Here is a 14,555-nt window from a genome sequence, read left to right on the forward strand (position 1 = left end):
ATTATTTCATTTAATCTTCACAATAATCTTATGAGATAGGCACTATTGTTATCCTCATTTACTATGAGGAAGCTGAGGTTTAGAGTGGTTAAGTTGCCTAAGGCCACAGAGTTGGTAACCGATGAAGCCAAGGCAGAAACCCAGGCAGTCTGGCTCTAGAGCTCTCTTAACACTCCAGGAAAGCCCAGGAAAGATGAAGGGGTGGAAGACACAGTCCTGCCTTAAAGGAAATTGTAGTCTACAGGAGGAAAAGAAAGCAGGTAAGTTGGCTAATGGGAGGATTCATGGGCTGGAGACTTGGGTTCAAGCAATAGTTCTACCACTGAACATAACATGTGTCCTTGAAAGAGTCCTTTCTTCCTCTGAGTCTTGGTTTTCCCCTAACACGAGGGGCTACCAAGGGTTAAATGAGATAGGTGGGGATCACTAGCACTATTCGGGGTGGGCTGGGGTGAGTGCATGAACGGTTTCTGGAAGAGTGAAAATTTGAGCTGGTTCTTAAAGAAATAGCAGGATTTGGGTGGGGGTGGGAAGGGCGGTCCACTTAAGAGGAATGCAGTTGAATGTTTCAGGGATGAGGAGGAGCCCTGTGTGATCCTGAAGCCACAAGTGTGACAGTTTGGCTGTATTGGTAGTGAGAGCTTGTGGGGAAGGGAGTAGAGGGATATGAGAGAAGGAACAAAACTGTCAGGCATTTGGGAGGCCTATTCATTCATTATGTTCCAAGTACTATGCTGGGAATAGGTAGGAGACTGAAGGGGACTAGGTAGGCATGGCTCCACCCTTGAGACGCTCACAGTTGATTTAGGGATGCAGACATTTTATTTTTTAAAAAAATTTTTAAAGATTTTCTTTATTTATTTGACAGAGAGAGAGACAGCGAGAGAGGGAACACAAGCAAGGGGAGCGTGAGAGGGAGAAGCAGGCTTCCCGCCGAGCAGGGAGCCCGATGCGGGGCTCGATCCCAGGACCCTGGGATCATGACCTGAGCCGAAGGCAGACGCTTAACGACTGAGCCACCCAGGCACCCGGATGCAGACATTTTAAAGAAGAAATTGCAACCCTGTGCAATAAGGATTAATATGAGTGGGAGGAAGGAGAGGTTTTCCTCCCGTAAGGGAAAGGACGGATCAACTCTGCCGGCTTCCCTCAGAGACAACTTTGCACACAGACGCATGAGTTGGGGGCATTCATTCACTCATTTGGCAAACACCTTTTGAGGATCCGTTATGTTCCAGATGCTGTACTAGGCATCAGAGATATGGGCATGAGTAAAATATGTCTTGGGCTGAAGGAGTTCAGTTGAAGTCTTAGGGATGAGTAAGAATTGGCTAGACAGATAGAAGAGAAGGTGGTGTGTGAAGGATGTCCCAGGCAGAGGGAATGTCATGTGTAATGGCCCAGGAGCAAAGCCAAGAATGGCATGTTCAGAAACCTGCAAAGTAGTTCATTGTGAATAGGTGTGAAATAGGAGCACTGCCAAAAATGAGGCTGAGGATTTGGCAGGAGCCAAGTCATGAAGGGCCCTGGGTGCCGTGCTAAGTAGTTTGGACTTTATCCCAGGGGTACTAAGAGCCACAGAAGAGGCTGAAAGGTTTTCAGCAGGAGGTGACACAATCAGATTTGTATTTTTAGAAGATTCATTTGGCTGCAGGATGGAGATTGGGTAGGGGCTGGGGGAGACTTGAGGCAAAGAAACTGGTTAGGAGACTGGTTAGTAGTTCAGATGAGAGGTGTTAAGGGCTAAACAAAGCAGCAGTAGGGGTAAAGAGAAGAAATACACATGGGAGGGAAATGACAGGTAGAATTAAAAGGACCTAGGACTGGCCTAGATGCAAGGAATAAAGTAGGGCCTGAAGGAAGATGAAACCAAAGGGTTCAAGTCAGTGACATTGGCATGACTGCCCCTGCCTCCCTAGGAACTGTCTTTCCAGAGCCATTCTTTGTTTAGTCCTTGGAGGGTTCAGTGTTCTGTTTAACAAAGAAGGCTAATCGCTTACAGATACCTGGTTCGGAGCTGATTGGCAGGGCCACAGTGATTGACACCCTTGAATGCCAATGAAAGAGCAGCCTGCCAGGCCTAGGCTCTCAGCTCTGAGCACCTCTGGAGCTTTCTGTGAGAAGTCACTCAGGCAAGACTCCCTCCCTCCCCCAGCATACACAGGGCGCAAAGTGTCTCACAAAGGTCCATTTATCACAGGAGCACAATATAACAATAACTTACCTACACAGTACCTGCCGTACACAAAAGGAGAAGTGGTAGCATACCAGTGGTCAGAGCAAGCTCTCATTCTCTCGCTCTAGAGGACACAAGAAATTGGGATTAGGGAAGGGAAGGCACTGGCCTCTAGTCAGGCCCCTGGGGCAGAATAGCCAGGTGGGGAAGGGGACTGCTGCTCCCCAGAACCGGTGGGCCCTGGTCAGCCTTCCTCCCAGCCCCTTTTCTCTACCTGCTCTAGGGTAGCAGAGGCTAAAGCTGGAGGATAAGAGTGGGTCACTTCTGATGGGACCCAGACTGCCCAGCAAGAGTGATAGAGTGTCCCCAAACCTGGTAGGGGGGAGACAACTTGGGGTAGAAGGAGGAAGAGAAGGTTTTCCACTGTGAAATTCTGACAATTAGGAAGAAGAAAAAGTGGGAGCCTTTTGAAGAGACCAATATGGTTACAACAGGGAGCTTTCTGTTAAGCTCAGATCTTAAAAGGTCATAGGAAAAAGATGGAAACAAGAGCTTGCAATTAAGGCTGAATCTAAGAACCTGTAAGAAGAGTGTCAGGAAGGCTAAAGCACAGCTTGAACTAAAGCTTGTCAGGCTCTGCCTGGATCCCACCCTCTGTGCCCCTTCCTCCCTTCATATAGGTGGAGTACTTTCCCTCCCTCCTGCAGGCTACACCTGTCCTAAGACAGGAAGGATGGAAGTAACCTCACCCTGTATACTGGAACTCAGCATCAAGTAGCCCCTTTGCCACCAGTCTGAGTCTTATCTCAGGTTTCCGCTGAGCCTCTATCTCATTGCCCAGCTCGATCCCTGGCCTTCTGTCTCCTTGTCCTGTGGCTGAGTCCCCCAGTCAGAGATGCTGCGTGACCACCAGGCCCCTATCAAGTCCTAGGCCCAGTATGCTCTTTAATCCACCATCTAGGGAGAAAGTCCTGACCCCAAGCCTCCACCCAGTGGCTTGGCCTACTGATGGACTCCTCTGACCCCAATTGCCCACTTGTATTTCTAAGTGTCTAAATTCATAAACTCGTGTTAGCCCTCCATTTGGATCCCCAGTTTTCCTATATGGTAACCCTATGTCAGTTAGGTATGCTTTTGGTTGCAAATAATAGACAGCTCTACAATAGTGGTTATTATTTGTCTTGTGTACCAAAAATTCCCTGAATACATGGTCCAGGGCTGGTATGGCCATTCAACAATGCCATCAAGGCCCTGGCTTTTGTTTTATTTTGTTTTGTTTTTAAGATTTTATTTATTTATTTGTGAGAGAGAGAGAATGAGAGAGCACAAGTGGGGGAGTGGCATGTAGAGGGAGAAGCAGGCTCCCCTCTGAGCAAGGTGCCCGATGTGGGGCTCGATCCCAGCATCCTGGGATCATGACCTGAGCCAAAGGCAGATGCTTAACTGACTGAGCCACCCAGGCGTCCCAAGGCACTGACTTTTCATCTCTACCATCCTTAAGGTAGGTTTGCTTTTTGTCTCATGGTCACAAAACACCTGCTAAAGCTCTGGATCTCATGTCTGCATAATAGACAGGAGGAAGGGGAAATAGCCGCATCATTTGAGAGAGAGAGAGAGAGACAGAGAGAGCACTGGAGCCAGGGAAGAGGCAGAGGAAGAGGGAGAAGCAGACTCCCTGCTGAGCGGGGAGACTGATTTGGGGCTTGATCCCAGGACCTGAAGATCATGACCTGAGCCAAAGGCAGACGCTTAACTGACTGAGCCACCCAGGTGCCCTAGACTTTGGCTTTTTATTAAGAGTGCAACACTCCCCAGTGATGTCTACCTACATCTCTTTGACTAGAACTGTGTCATAAGGACACTCCCAGCTGCAAAGGAAGCCTGAAAGTCCACTGCTTTTAGCTGGACACATTGCTGCTCTGAACAAAGTTGGGATTCTGTGAGTAAGGAAGAAGAAGGAAATCTTTATTGGGCAGGCAACTGGTAGCATCTGCCATGAACCCCAACCACCCGCTGCCCTTCCTTTATACTAAACCCCTCATGTACTGGGCTCTGATTGCTAGACTTGACTTCCTTTCAGCAACTACAGCTGGTTTGTTCCTCTAGCACAGGATAGAAGAGACCTGCCTGGTTTAACAACAGCACATGTGAAAAAGACCTTGATTTGATTGTAAAGTCAATACGAGCCAACGGAGTGATGATGCTGCCAAAAGAACTAATTAGATTTTAGGCTGCATTAATAGGAGTATAGAACTAGAACAAGAGAAAAGATGGTTCTGCCCTTCTCTATACTTGTCACATCCAACCTGGAGCACTGTGCTCTATTCTGGACAACCCATTTAAACAGGGATACATTGACAAAGTACAAAGCGTCCAAAGGTGGGTCACTAGGCTGGTGCACCAGCAGCCACATTGTATGAGGAACAGTTGAAGGACCTAGGCTTAATTGGTCTAGAGGTAAAGAGACCCAGGGAAGAACCCCCATAGGGGAAGGATCAGAAGTAGTTATTCAAGTTAGGGTTCAGAGTCAAGCTGAGTACAGCAAGCAGGGTAGTGTCAAGTGATTAAGTGGGGGGATGGGAGAGAGAATGAATAACAATAAAAATGCTTGTATAGTGCTTAGTATGTGCCAGGTACTGTTCTAAGCATTGACATCTATCAAGTCACTTAATCCTCTATGACAACAATTTTGTGAGGTAGGAGCTGTTATTTTCTCCATTTTCCAGATGAAGAAAGTGAAGGAGAGATTGATTAAGTTACTTGTCTAAGGTCACCCAGTTAGCAAGTGGCTGACACAGAATTTGAACACAAGAGTTCATGCTTACCTTAGAAAAGTGTTAGTGATTCTGGGTAATCACCTAGATTTGAGCACCAGATAGCATTTGCAGCTTGCTTGATTGTTTGGCAGTGGTGGGTGAGTTGGCAAATAGGGCAGAGAGATAGAGGGCCTTATTTTAAAACCCAGGGGATTCCTCTTAGATATTTCAATACTTTCTCAGTCAAGACCAAGAGAAGTAAATGTCCACCTCTTAGCCCACCTTGGGCTTTCCCTCTCATTTCCAATTTCTCGTATGAGGAATACAGCCTCATCCCTGGCTAACTGACAGACTGACCCCACCTTAGACTCCATTGCACTCTAGGCCTCAAACGTACAGAGATGGCCACTTCTGGGGTCACCACTACTCTAAAGCTTGTAGTATGCAGAGTCTACAGCTCCTGAAGCTGCCACCAACCCAGGATGAGAGAGCTGGTTTTCTGACCACCATGCCCAAATCCTGATAACTACTCAAAGATGCCAGGACTAAATTCACCCTGCCCCACATCTCCCAAAGTCATCAGTCCACTCCCAAAGTGTAAGCCTCACTTCCACCCTCACATTGGTTCTCACAATGCTCTGCTTTTTTTTTTTTAAGATTTTATTTATTTATCTGACAGAGAGAGAGAGCACAAGCAGAGGGAGCGGCAGGCAGAGGAAGAAGCAGGCTCCCCGCTGAGCAGGGAGCCCGATGCGGGGCTTGATCCCAGGACTCTGGGATCATGACTTGAGCTGAAGGCAGTCGCTTAACCAACTGAGCCACCCAGGCGCGCATAATGCTCTGCTTTTTTCCTGATCCCCTCTATCCCTCCAGTTTTTCTTCAACTCCCTAAGCCTTCCACCAGAGCCCTCTTGACCAGATGCTCCCTAATCATCATTCTCAACCTCTTTTTCCTAACAGAAACCTAGTTCTACCCAGAGGGCTCCATTTCCCCTGCTGTCTTCTTATGTGAGGCTGCTTGCTGTCTTTTCCAGTATTTTAAGGTCAGAAGGTAGGGTGGCTGTTTTTCTTGCTCCCAGACCTTACTTCCAGACCATTTGTTTGCTCCCCTATTGCGAAAACTACAGCTTTTTTGAGACAGACATCATTTTGATATATAACTCACTCCTTCTCATTTCTGTCATATACAGACCTCCTGGTCATATCCTCTGTAGTGGGTTGAATTGTGACCCCCCCAAAACATATGTTGAAGTCTTAACCGCTAGTACCTGTGAAGGTGACTTTATTTGGAAATAAGGTCTTTATAGATGTAATCAAGTTAAGATGTGGTAATACTGGATTAGGGTGGGCCCCTGACTGATGTCCTTATAAAAAGAGGGAAATTTGGACACAGACATACACAGGGGGAAGATGGCAATGTGATGACAGAGGCAGAGATTGGGGTGATAGGTGTACAGGATAAGCCAAAGGATGCCAAGGATTATCAGCAATTACCAGAAACCTGGAGAGATGCGTGGCATAGATCTCCCTCAGAGCCCTTAGAAGGAACCAACCCTTCCAACACCTTGAATTAGGACTTCTGGCCTTCAGAACTATTAGAGAATAAATTTCTGTAGCTTTAAGCCACCCAGCTTGTGGCAATTTGTTAGAGCAGCCCTAAGTAATGAACGCACCCTTTTTTTCTCAATGAAGACTTTGGTTTCTGTCTCACTGGCTTTCCCACCCCCCACTGCAAGTCCTGCCATTATCCTAGGGGACTTCAGTATCCATGTTGATGATTCAGCCATCACTTGGTCCTCCTGGTTCCTAAACATCCTCATCTCTTCCACTCCATTTAGCTACCTACCTCCATTGTCGCAAACTGGATCTGTTCCACTATAAATAATCTCAGTTGAGCCCTCAACACTGCTTCACAGTCCTACTACATACTAAATTTCATTAGTACCTCTGACTTTTCAGGACGACTATTTCAAATCTTCTCCACTCTTTGCTTAAACCTCCAACCCCTGTGTCTACCCTCTCACTTTTTGTCATAGCAGATCACCTCATCATTTATTTCACCAAGAAGATTAAAGCATCAGGAAGGGCCTCCAGTTCCTACACTACCTCAATGATATTCTACGTAGGACTTTCCACTTCTAACAGTGGAGGTGGTGTCCTTTCTTCTCAGAGGACCATTCCTTGCACTGGTGTTTTGTAGCCTATCCCTTCCCACTTTTTCACACTATCAATTATCCCTTTTCTCTCCTATGTATTCAACCTCTTTCTCTCAACTGGACCCCTCTCAGTAGCAAGTAAAACAGTCTCTTTCATCTTAAAATAATGCCCCCCTCAACTCCACCCTGCCCTCCAGTTATCACTCATTGTTCTTGCCTTCCAAATAAACTTCTCAAAAGAGTTATCTGCATTCACTTCCCGGCCTACTTCAATCATGTTTCTGCCCCATCATTACCCTGAAAGTGCTTTCATTTAGGTCACCAATGAACTTAATGCCATTAACTCCAAAGGGTGCTTTCAATCTTTATTTCACTTGACTTCTCGGTGGCATTTGACATTGTTGACTGCTTCCTGTTTATTGAGACACTTTCTTCTATTAGCCTCCTTTCTTTGTTTTTCTCCCACCTCTCTGATAACTCCTTATTGGTTTCTTCTTGGGACTCATTTTCCCTCAGTGGTTTTTAAATGTTGGAGTTCCTCAGAGCTGACTTATCTTCTTACTCTGTACTCTCTCATTAGGAAATCTCATCCATGCCTATGGTATGTATTGCATATTTATGTCTCTACTGAGATGACTGAAACACAACTCAAATTCAGTTCCTCCAAGACCAAACCTATGATCTCCTCCTCTACCAGTTTTCCTCTTTTCGGCGAATGGCATCCCAACTATCCAGTCATGCGCTTCAGAAACCTAGGAGTCATTCTTGGCAACCTCTCTCCCTCGTATCCAATCCATCACTAACTCCTATCTATTTTACGTCTCAAAAATTTCTTAGTCCATCCACATCTTTTTTTGTGTGTTGGAAGCATCTTTCTTTTTCTTCTTCTTTTTTTATTTTTAACTTATTTTATTTAAATTCAATGAGTTAACATACAGTGTATCATTAGTTTCAGATGTAAAGTTCGGTTATTCATCTGTCGCATATAACACTCAGTGCTTATTACATCATGTGCCCTCCTTAATGCCCATCACCCAGTTACCCCATCCCCCCACTCACCTCCCCTCCAGCAACCCTCAGTTTGTATCCTATAGTTAAGAGTCTCTTACGGTTTGTCTCCCTCTCTGATTTCATCTTATTTTATTTTTCCCTCCCTTCCCCTATGATCCTCTGTTTTGTTTCTTAAGTTCCACATATGAGTGAAACCATATGATAATTGTTTTTCTCTGATTTACTTATTTCACTTAGCATAATACCCTGCAGTTCCATCCACATCATTGTAACATCCACATCTTTTCAATGACATTGTCAACCACCACCTTTGTCTACATTACTATCATCTCTCATTTTATCATTACAACAGACTGGTCTCTACACATCCATGCTGGATTCTCTCAAACCCATTTTCTACAGAGCAACCAGGGTGATTTTTCAAAAGTTAAAACTGATTGTGTGATCATCTTATATAAACACCCTCCAGTAATTTCCCATGACACTTGAGGAAAGAATCATTAATGTGGCCTGCAAGGTCCTATAAGGTCTTGTCCAAACTTACATCTCCAGCCTCACATCACATTGTCCCATATGCTCTAAGGTCCACCCACACTGGTCTTCTTTCAGTTCCAAATATACCAATTTTTTGTTGGCCACAGGGCCTTTGCACATGCTTGTTCTTCTTCCTAGAACACTCTCTCCACTTTCCACCTTCATCTGTTTCATTTGGCTAACTTCAGTACCAGCATCACTTCCTCGGGGAAGGTTTCCTAGACTAGTCCCTCTAGGCTAGGTCAGTTTCCTTTGTTATATCTCTCATAGAACTGTCTTCCTTTCTTCATAACATTTATCTCAGTTGTATTTCACCCTTATTTGTGTGATTCCTTGTTTTATCACTGTCTCAACCACTACCTTCCAAACTCCATCAAAGCAAGAGCCATATCTGTTTTTATTTTTCCCTGTTTCTCTAGCGGCAAGTACAGTACCTAACATATAGACGCTCAGTATTTGTTGAATGAGTGAATGCATAAATGAATGAGTGGGTAAATAGATATTGCAAGTGAGACTATCCCCACCCCGTCACAGGGGTGTGCCTTAACTCTAACATATCTACTGCATGTGTCTAACAGATCACAGCTGTGTTTTAATACCAAACATGAACCACAACCACAACATGCAGAAACAGAGAATCTTTCTCTCATAGTTGCCTCCAGAGGTAGTGAATTCCCCTCAGTGAAGGAATCTGCAAGCAGGTATCTAAGTAGAAGTTAAATGACTTCCTCTGTTTAAATAGCCACAAGCCACAAGACTAGATGATTTCTAAAGATTTTGCCCATCCAAGGTTTTGTGATTTTAGGGTTTGGTACATAAATAGGGTGGCTTGAGCAAAAGAGGATTCAAATACCCTCTGGGATGGAAAACGGAAAAGACATGGAAGAAACCACTGTAGGATCCTAGCCCCATTGAAATCACCTCATTAATTTCCTTCCTTCCTAAAACAAGTTCTCTTTTAGTCTGTAATTGGTAAGACCAACATTTTTCCTATATTGAACATGGCCAAGGGGTAGAGGTTCTTCCACTTCCACAGTTCTCTCAGGTCCATCATTCACTGGCAATCTTGCCACTAATTTTCATCTTTCCTGCTTAAATTTAAAACTATTTCCTCATGGGAATTTCATGTCTTTGTGGATACCCCATATGTACACCTATGACATTTGATTTTCTCCTGTTAATCTGTCTTCTGTCAATTCAATTCTAAGTCCAGCTAGGAGGACCATAGAGAAGAGAAAGGTCTTCCTCTCTGATAGTTGGCATAGTTGGCAGGATCCCTTTCACTTGCTGGATACCGCTCGCCCAGGACACTGTTGCAGCTGAGAGATCCTTGGGACATCTGACAAATAGCCAGAAGCAGGTGAGATTTCTTACCATGTCAGCCTCCCAGATTCTCTATCTGCAAAGTCCAAAAGAGAGAGAATGGTGAGAGTCCTTTTCTCTCTTTCTAAATTTAGATTAGCAAGAGAAAATATTTGTGGAACTAGTTCCTTGAGCCTAGTGACTCTTTGGTTAAATTTGGTAGAGAACTCTTTGGTTACTGATCCATTTCCTCCCAGAGATGGTCTTTGTAGTCTTTTGTCTGTGTCATGTGATGTGCACATGAAGTAAAAGCTGTTGCTAAGGGACATCTTGGAAGCCAAAGCCGCAAAATTGGTGGGCATGAGTTGAGCACTTAAAAGCTGTTATAGTACTCACCACCTCAAGAAGACTCCTGTGATCGGATAAATTGGTCATGGAACAGGTGAGATTGACAATAGGTCACCTGCCAACCTCTAGAAAATTTCTGTGCATTGAGGTACACTATAAAACAACACACAATCTCCAGCCCCGCAACACATCCCTCTTAGGTATCAGTGTGGTTCCAGGAGACCCAGGGCTTGGCCAGGACTGTTAATGTGCATATATTCTTGTTCTATGTCCTAAGAGCTTGGCTTTGTGACCAATGAGAATATTCTCTTTGGTCTCCACCATTGGAGGGTGCACTTACTGGGGTGCACTTTGGTGGTCAAACAGACAGGGTATTGGACTCTGACTCTCCCTCTCTCTCTCTCCCTTTCTCTCTTTCATTTTGTCCAGCCATGCCAGCTCTTAGGGGTATTTGTCATGAGAGGTTCCAACCCATAGGAACCTTTGTTGCTTATTAGTGCTGGAAAGTACCATTCTAGTATTGCCTACCTGGTGTCACAGATTAGTGGGTCTGTGACTGGAGGCATCTCACAATTTTGTAGGAGACTGGCAACACCGTTTCCACCACACCGTTCTTATCACCTGTATAATAAAGGTCTTTGCTTTGTTAGACTAATTTTGGAAGTAAACTTTCAGATAATGGGGCTGTATCACCTATGCCCTCTTTGAAGGCATCTTGCATCTTTGGTTAAACCACTAAGGCTTATTGGTTTGAGTCGCTATTAGGTCCTACTTGTCAATGGCCAGACGATGGATCCTTTAAATTGACTATGTTTAAAAGAAAATATTCTTTATAGAGAGCTCTCAATTGTCTTAGTAGTATAATGGTTAACCTTAGGAACTCCCTTGACAAGATAAAATCACAGAAATTAGGCTTAAGACTTAGAAATAAATGTCCACACCCAATGTAAGTTTCGTTTAAAATCTGGCTTCATCTGCCCTGTAAGATTTACAGGGAATACTCAGCCTTAATCTCTAGGTTCAAAATGTACAGGTTGCTCACGTAAATGTTGAAAGCCAGGAAATAAATTTAACAAAAGCACCTGAGAATGGCAATAGGCTTGCTTTGCTCCTACCATTCAGGGATTGATAATCCAGGCTCTGCCAGCTCCAGGAATTCATTAGCAATGTCCATTGCAGGTGTATCCGAGATCCCTCACTGCAAAAGAATTTGTGTCTCCTGTATAGCAGCAAAATATTTTAAATTATAAGCCCTTTTACCTCCACTTTTAAAAGATCCCACAAAATTCAGAGACAAATTTAAAAGATTGATGACTTATTTACTACCTTCCTTTCAGAGGAAAAAGGGAACAAAATTTCTCCTAGTCCCTCCTACAAATGATCTGTGAAAGACCAATATTCAGGGACTAATAGAAGCCAAGGGTGAATTAGAAGGCTTTTTAAAAAATGTTTTATACAGACAAAAATCTTTTGATTCCAATTTTAGTTAAAAATTTCCCTAATATAAAGAAGTAAATTCAGTTAAAAAGGCAGGCCAATCACTTAATATTCAGGCTGGAATCTAGTTCTTTGGGAAATTAAAAACAACTCTTTGTCTTACAAATCTTATGAAACCAGAAATGGAACTCCAGAAACAAGTCAAGGCCCACCTATCTACCAACCCCAAACCTCGCCTATTCCTCTTAGATGTTTGTGAATATTGTAAAAACTCAAGTTATTGTAACAAAATTGTACTGTACTTAGGAGGAAGGAAGGTTAATTTTAAATCACAATTACCCTGAAATTCTGGGAAACAAACAAACAAAAATTGTTCTGCATTCTTTCTGTACCATGAAATTATACATCTTACATCTTTAAATGTAAACACAGCTTACAATTGGCTGAAACTGAAGAAGGAAAAGAGAAAAAGAGTTAAAAAAAGAAAAAGTGCTAGAACGTCCAGACTCTAGCACCTCTCATAACAGACAGATATACAACAAATTTTCACTTTGGAGGAAATGTAGATGCTCTCTCTGCCTTTGTGATGTAAATTTTCTGCCCCATCTTCTTCTCTAGGACCTAAGAGCAATTCTTTGCATTCTTTTGTTTTGTTTTGTTTGCTTGTTTTAGAGAGAGAGAGTGCTAGAGAGGTGGGAGGGGCAAAGAGAGAGGGAAAGAGAGAATCTTAAGCAGACTCCATACAGCCTGATGCTGGGCTCGATTTCACAACCCTGAGATCATGACCTGAGCCGAAATCAAGAGTTGAACACTTAACCGACTTAGCCACCCAGATGCCCCAAGCAATTCTTTGAAATAAAGAATAAGGGAGAACTTCAGGGAAAAGTTTTTCACAAAAAAAGGGAGGTATTTTGACATTGGACTTTTAATGTCTTTTCCACAAATATTAGTAAGAGCAAAAGCTAGAAGATTGTTAATGTCTTTTCCACAAATATTACTAAGAACAAAAGCTAGAAGATTGTATCTTGTCTGTGTATGTGCATCCATCCATGTATGTATGTTACATTTTTTCTACCTCTGGATGGTATTGCTAAAATTCATTTGTATAAGAACTCTATTTCAGGGGCTCCTGGGTGGCTCAGTCTGATGGGTGTCTGCCTTCGGCTCAGGTCATGGTCCCAGAGTCCTGGGGTCGATCCCTACATCATGCTCCGTGGGGAATCTGCTCCTCCCTCAAACTCTCCCTCTCTCTCTCTCTCAAATAAGTAAATAAAATCTTTTTAAATAAAGAACTCTATTTCATTAGTTTTAACGCAAACACTTGTAAGATTTGGGCATTCCAAAACTCAGAAACTAACCCAAATGTTTTTTCAGGTTCACATGAATCTGGGATAATATTTGGTACTAAAGCTAATTTAAGGCTGTTGGTTTAATTAAAATAAAATTGTCTTTAGAGTTAGAAACAAGCAAACAAAAAACCCAACCCAAACCAAAACAAAACCTATTTCCTCATGCTTCACATAGCAAGGATGAAAATATGCTTCTTTAGCTGTATCCAAAGAGTTCTAAAGGTTATTATTTTGGGCTACATGCAAGTCCCCACATTTCACAGTGCAGAGAATTGAGGTGCCATCTGTTATACTGTATGTGGGCTACTCTTGGTATTTGGATGTTAAGGGTCTTCTAAAACTGAAGTGTTGTCAGACTGTGGAGCCTGTACAGGTCAAAGCCATGCCTCTCAATGTAGGGGGTTGGCTTTCACCTGAACTGGACAATAAATGATACCATTCACAATGGAGTCCTGAGGATCACCTGAGAAAGAAATATATTCATCAGAGAGGAAACCAGGGCTGAAAAAGGAGGCCTCTAGGAAGTTTGGGATTCAAGTTTCTGCAGTATTGGCTGGGGAGGGAACCCAGCCCTCAAACACTTGCCCACTGAGGTTGGAGGTAAGAAGTTCCCTCCCTGTGAACACAGGCTAGGGCCAGAGAGGGAAGGAGCCAGGCATATGCCATTTTAGAGCCCGGATATACAGGCAGTGTGTAAGTCCCAGTGAAGAATTAGCCATGGTTGGCTCAGAGATAAGTGCTGTGGAGTCTGGGCTGTTTGAGTTTCTGGCATTGCCCTGTGCTTCCCTCAGTGTGTTTCAGGAAGTTCTTGGTGCAAATACTGTGGCAATAGGGGTGCATGAGTAAGAGGCAGAGCCCTACTATGGGGGCCCAGTGTGGAGGTCCTGGGAATGAGAGCTACTCTCCAGCATACCCTCCTTCCCAAGGGCCTCTTTGCTCCAATCTGGCAGACTCTGTGTTCTGTTTTACCAAGGGAGTGACAGTGGTAAGGTCAGAGTGAGACCTAGGACCTTCAGGGGAAAGGAAGATTCAGTGGGCCAGAGATGGGAGGTGATTACAGCTCCTTCCCCTGTGAAGATTCTCTTTTCAGTGCAATGGGTTTCTCCTAACAAGGGAAGTGGTTTCTTTATTTACTGGGTATTTTCTTATGGGTCAACAGGATACCTATGTGTAGAGACAGAGATAGATTTTCCAGCTGCCAGTGGGCAGATGAGCCCCTTCAGCACTGCTCTTCAGATCCTCTCTGAAGCCAGCCCCCTAGGCTAGGCAAGACCTCCACCAAAAGGCTACTGCTCTGGGATCTGGTGCAGATTGCTTGTGAAGGCCAGAAAGCTCCCCTCTACAACTTCCTGCCTCATCTGCCATAAGGAACTACCTAGTGAAAAGCAGAAGGTAGGACCAGAGGACAAGGAAGGGAGGGCTTCCATCCTCCACAACTCAATACCAAGTCACTGTCTGCCTCATCCTTTGCCAGCAGCAGAGCTGG

The sequence above is a fragment of the Eumetopias jubatus genome, unplaced genomic scaffold (genome assembly GCF_037043125.1).
Source record: "Eumetopias jubatus isolate StellerSeaLion01/CBP00866 unplaced genomic scaffold, mEumJub1_p1.0 scaffold_11, whole genome shotgun sequence".
In the NCBI taxonomy this organism is placed as follows: domain Eukaryota; kingdom Metazoa; phylum Chordata; class Mammalia; order Carnivora; family Otariidae; genus Eumetopias; species Eumetopias jubatus.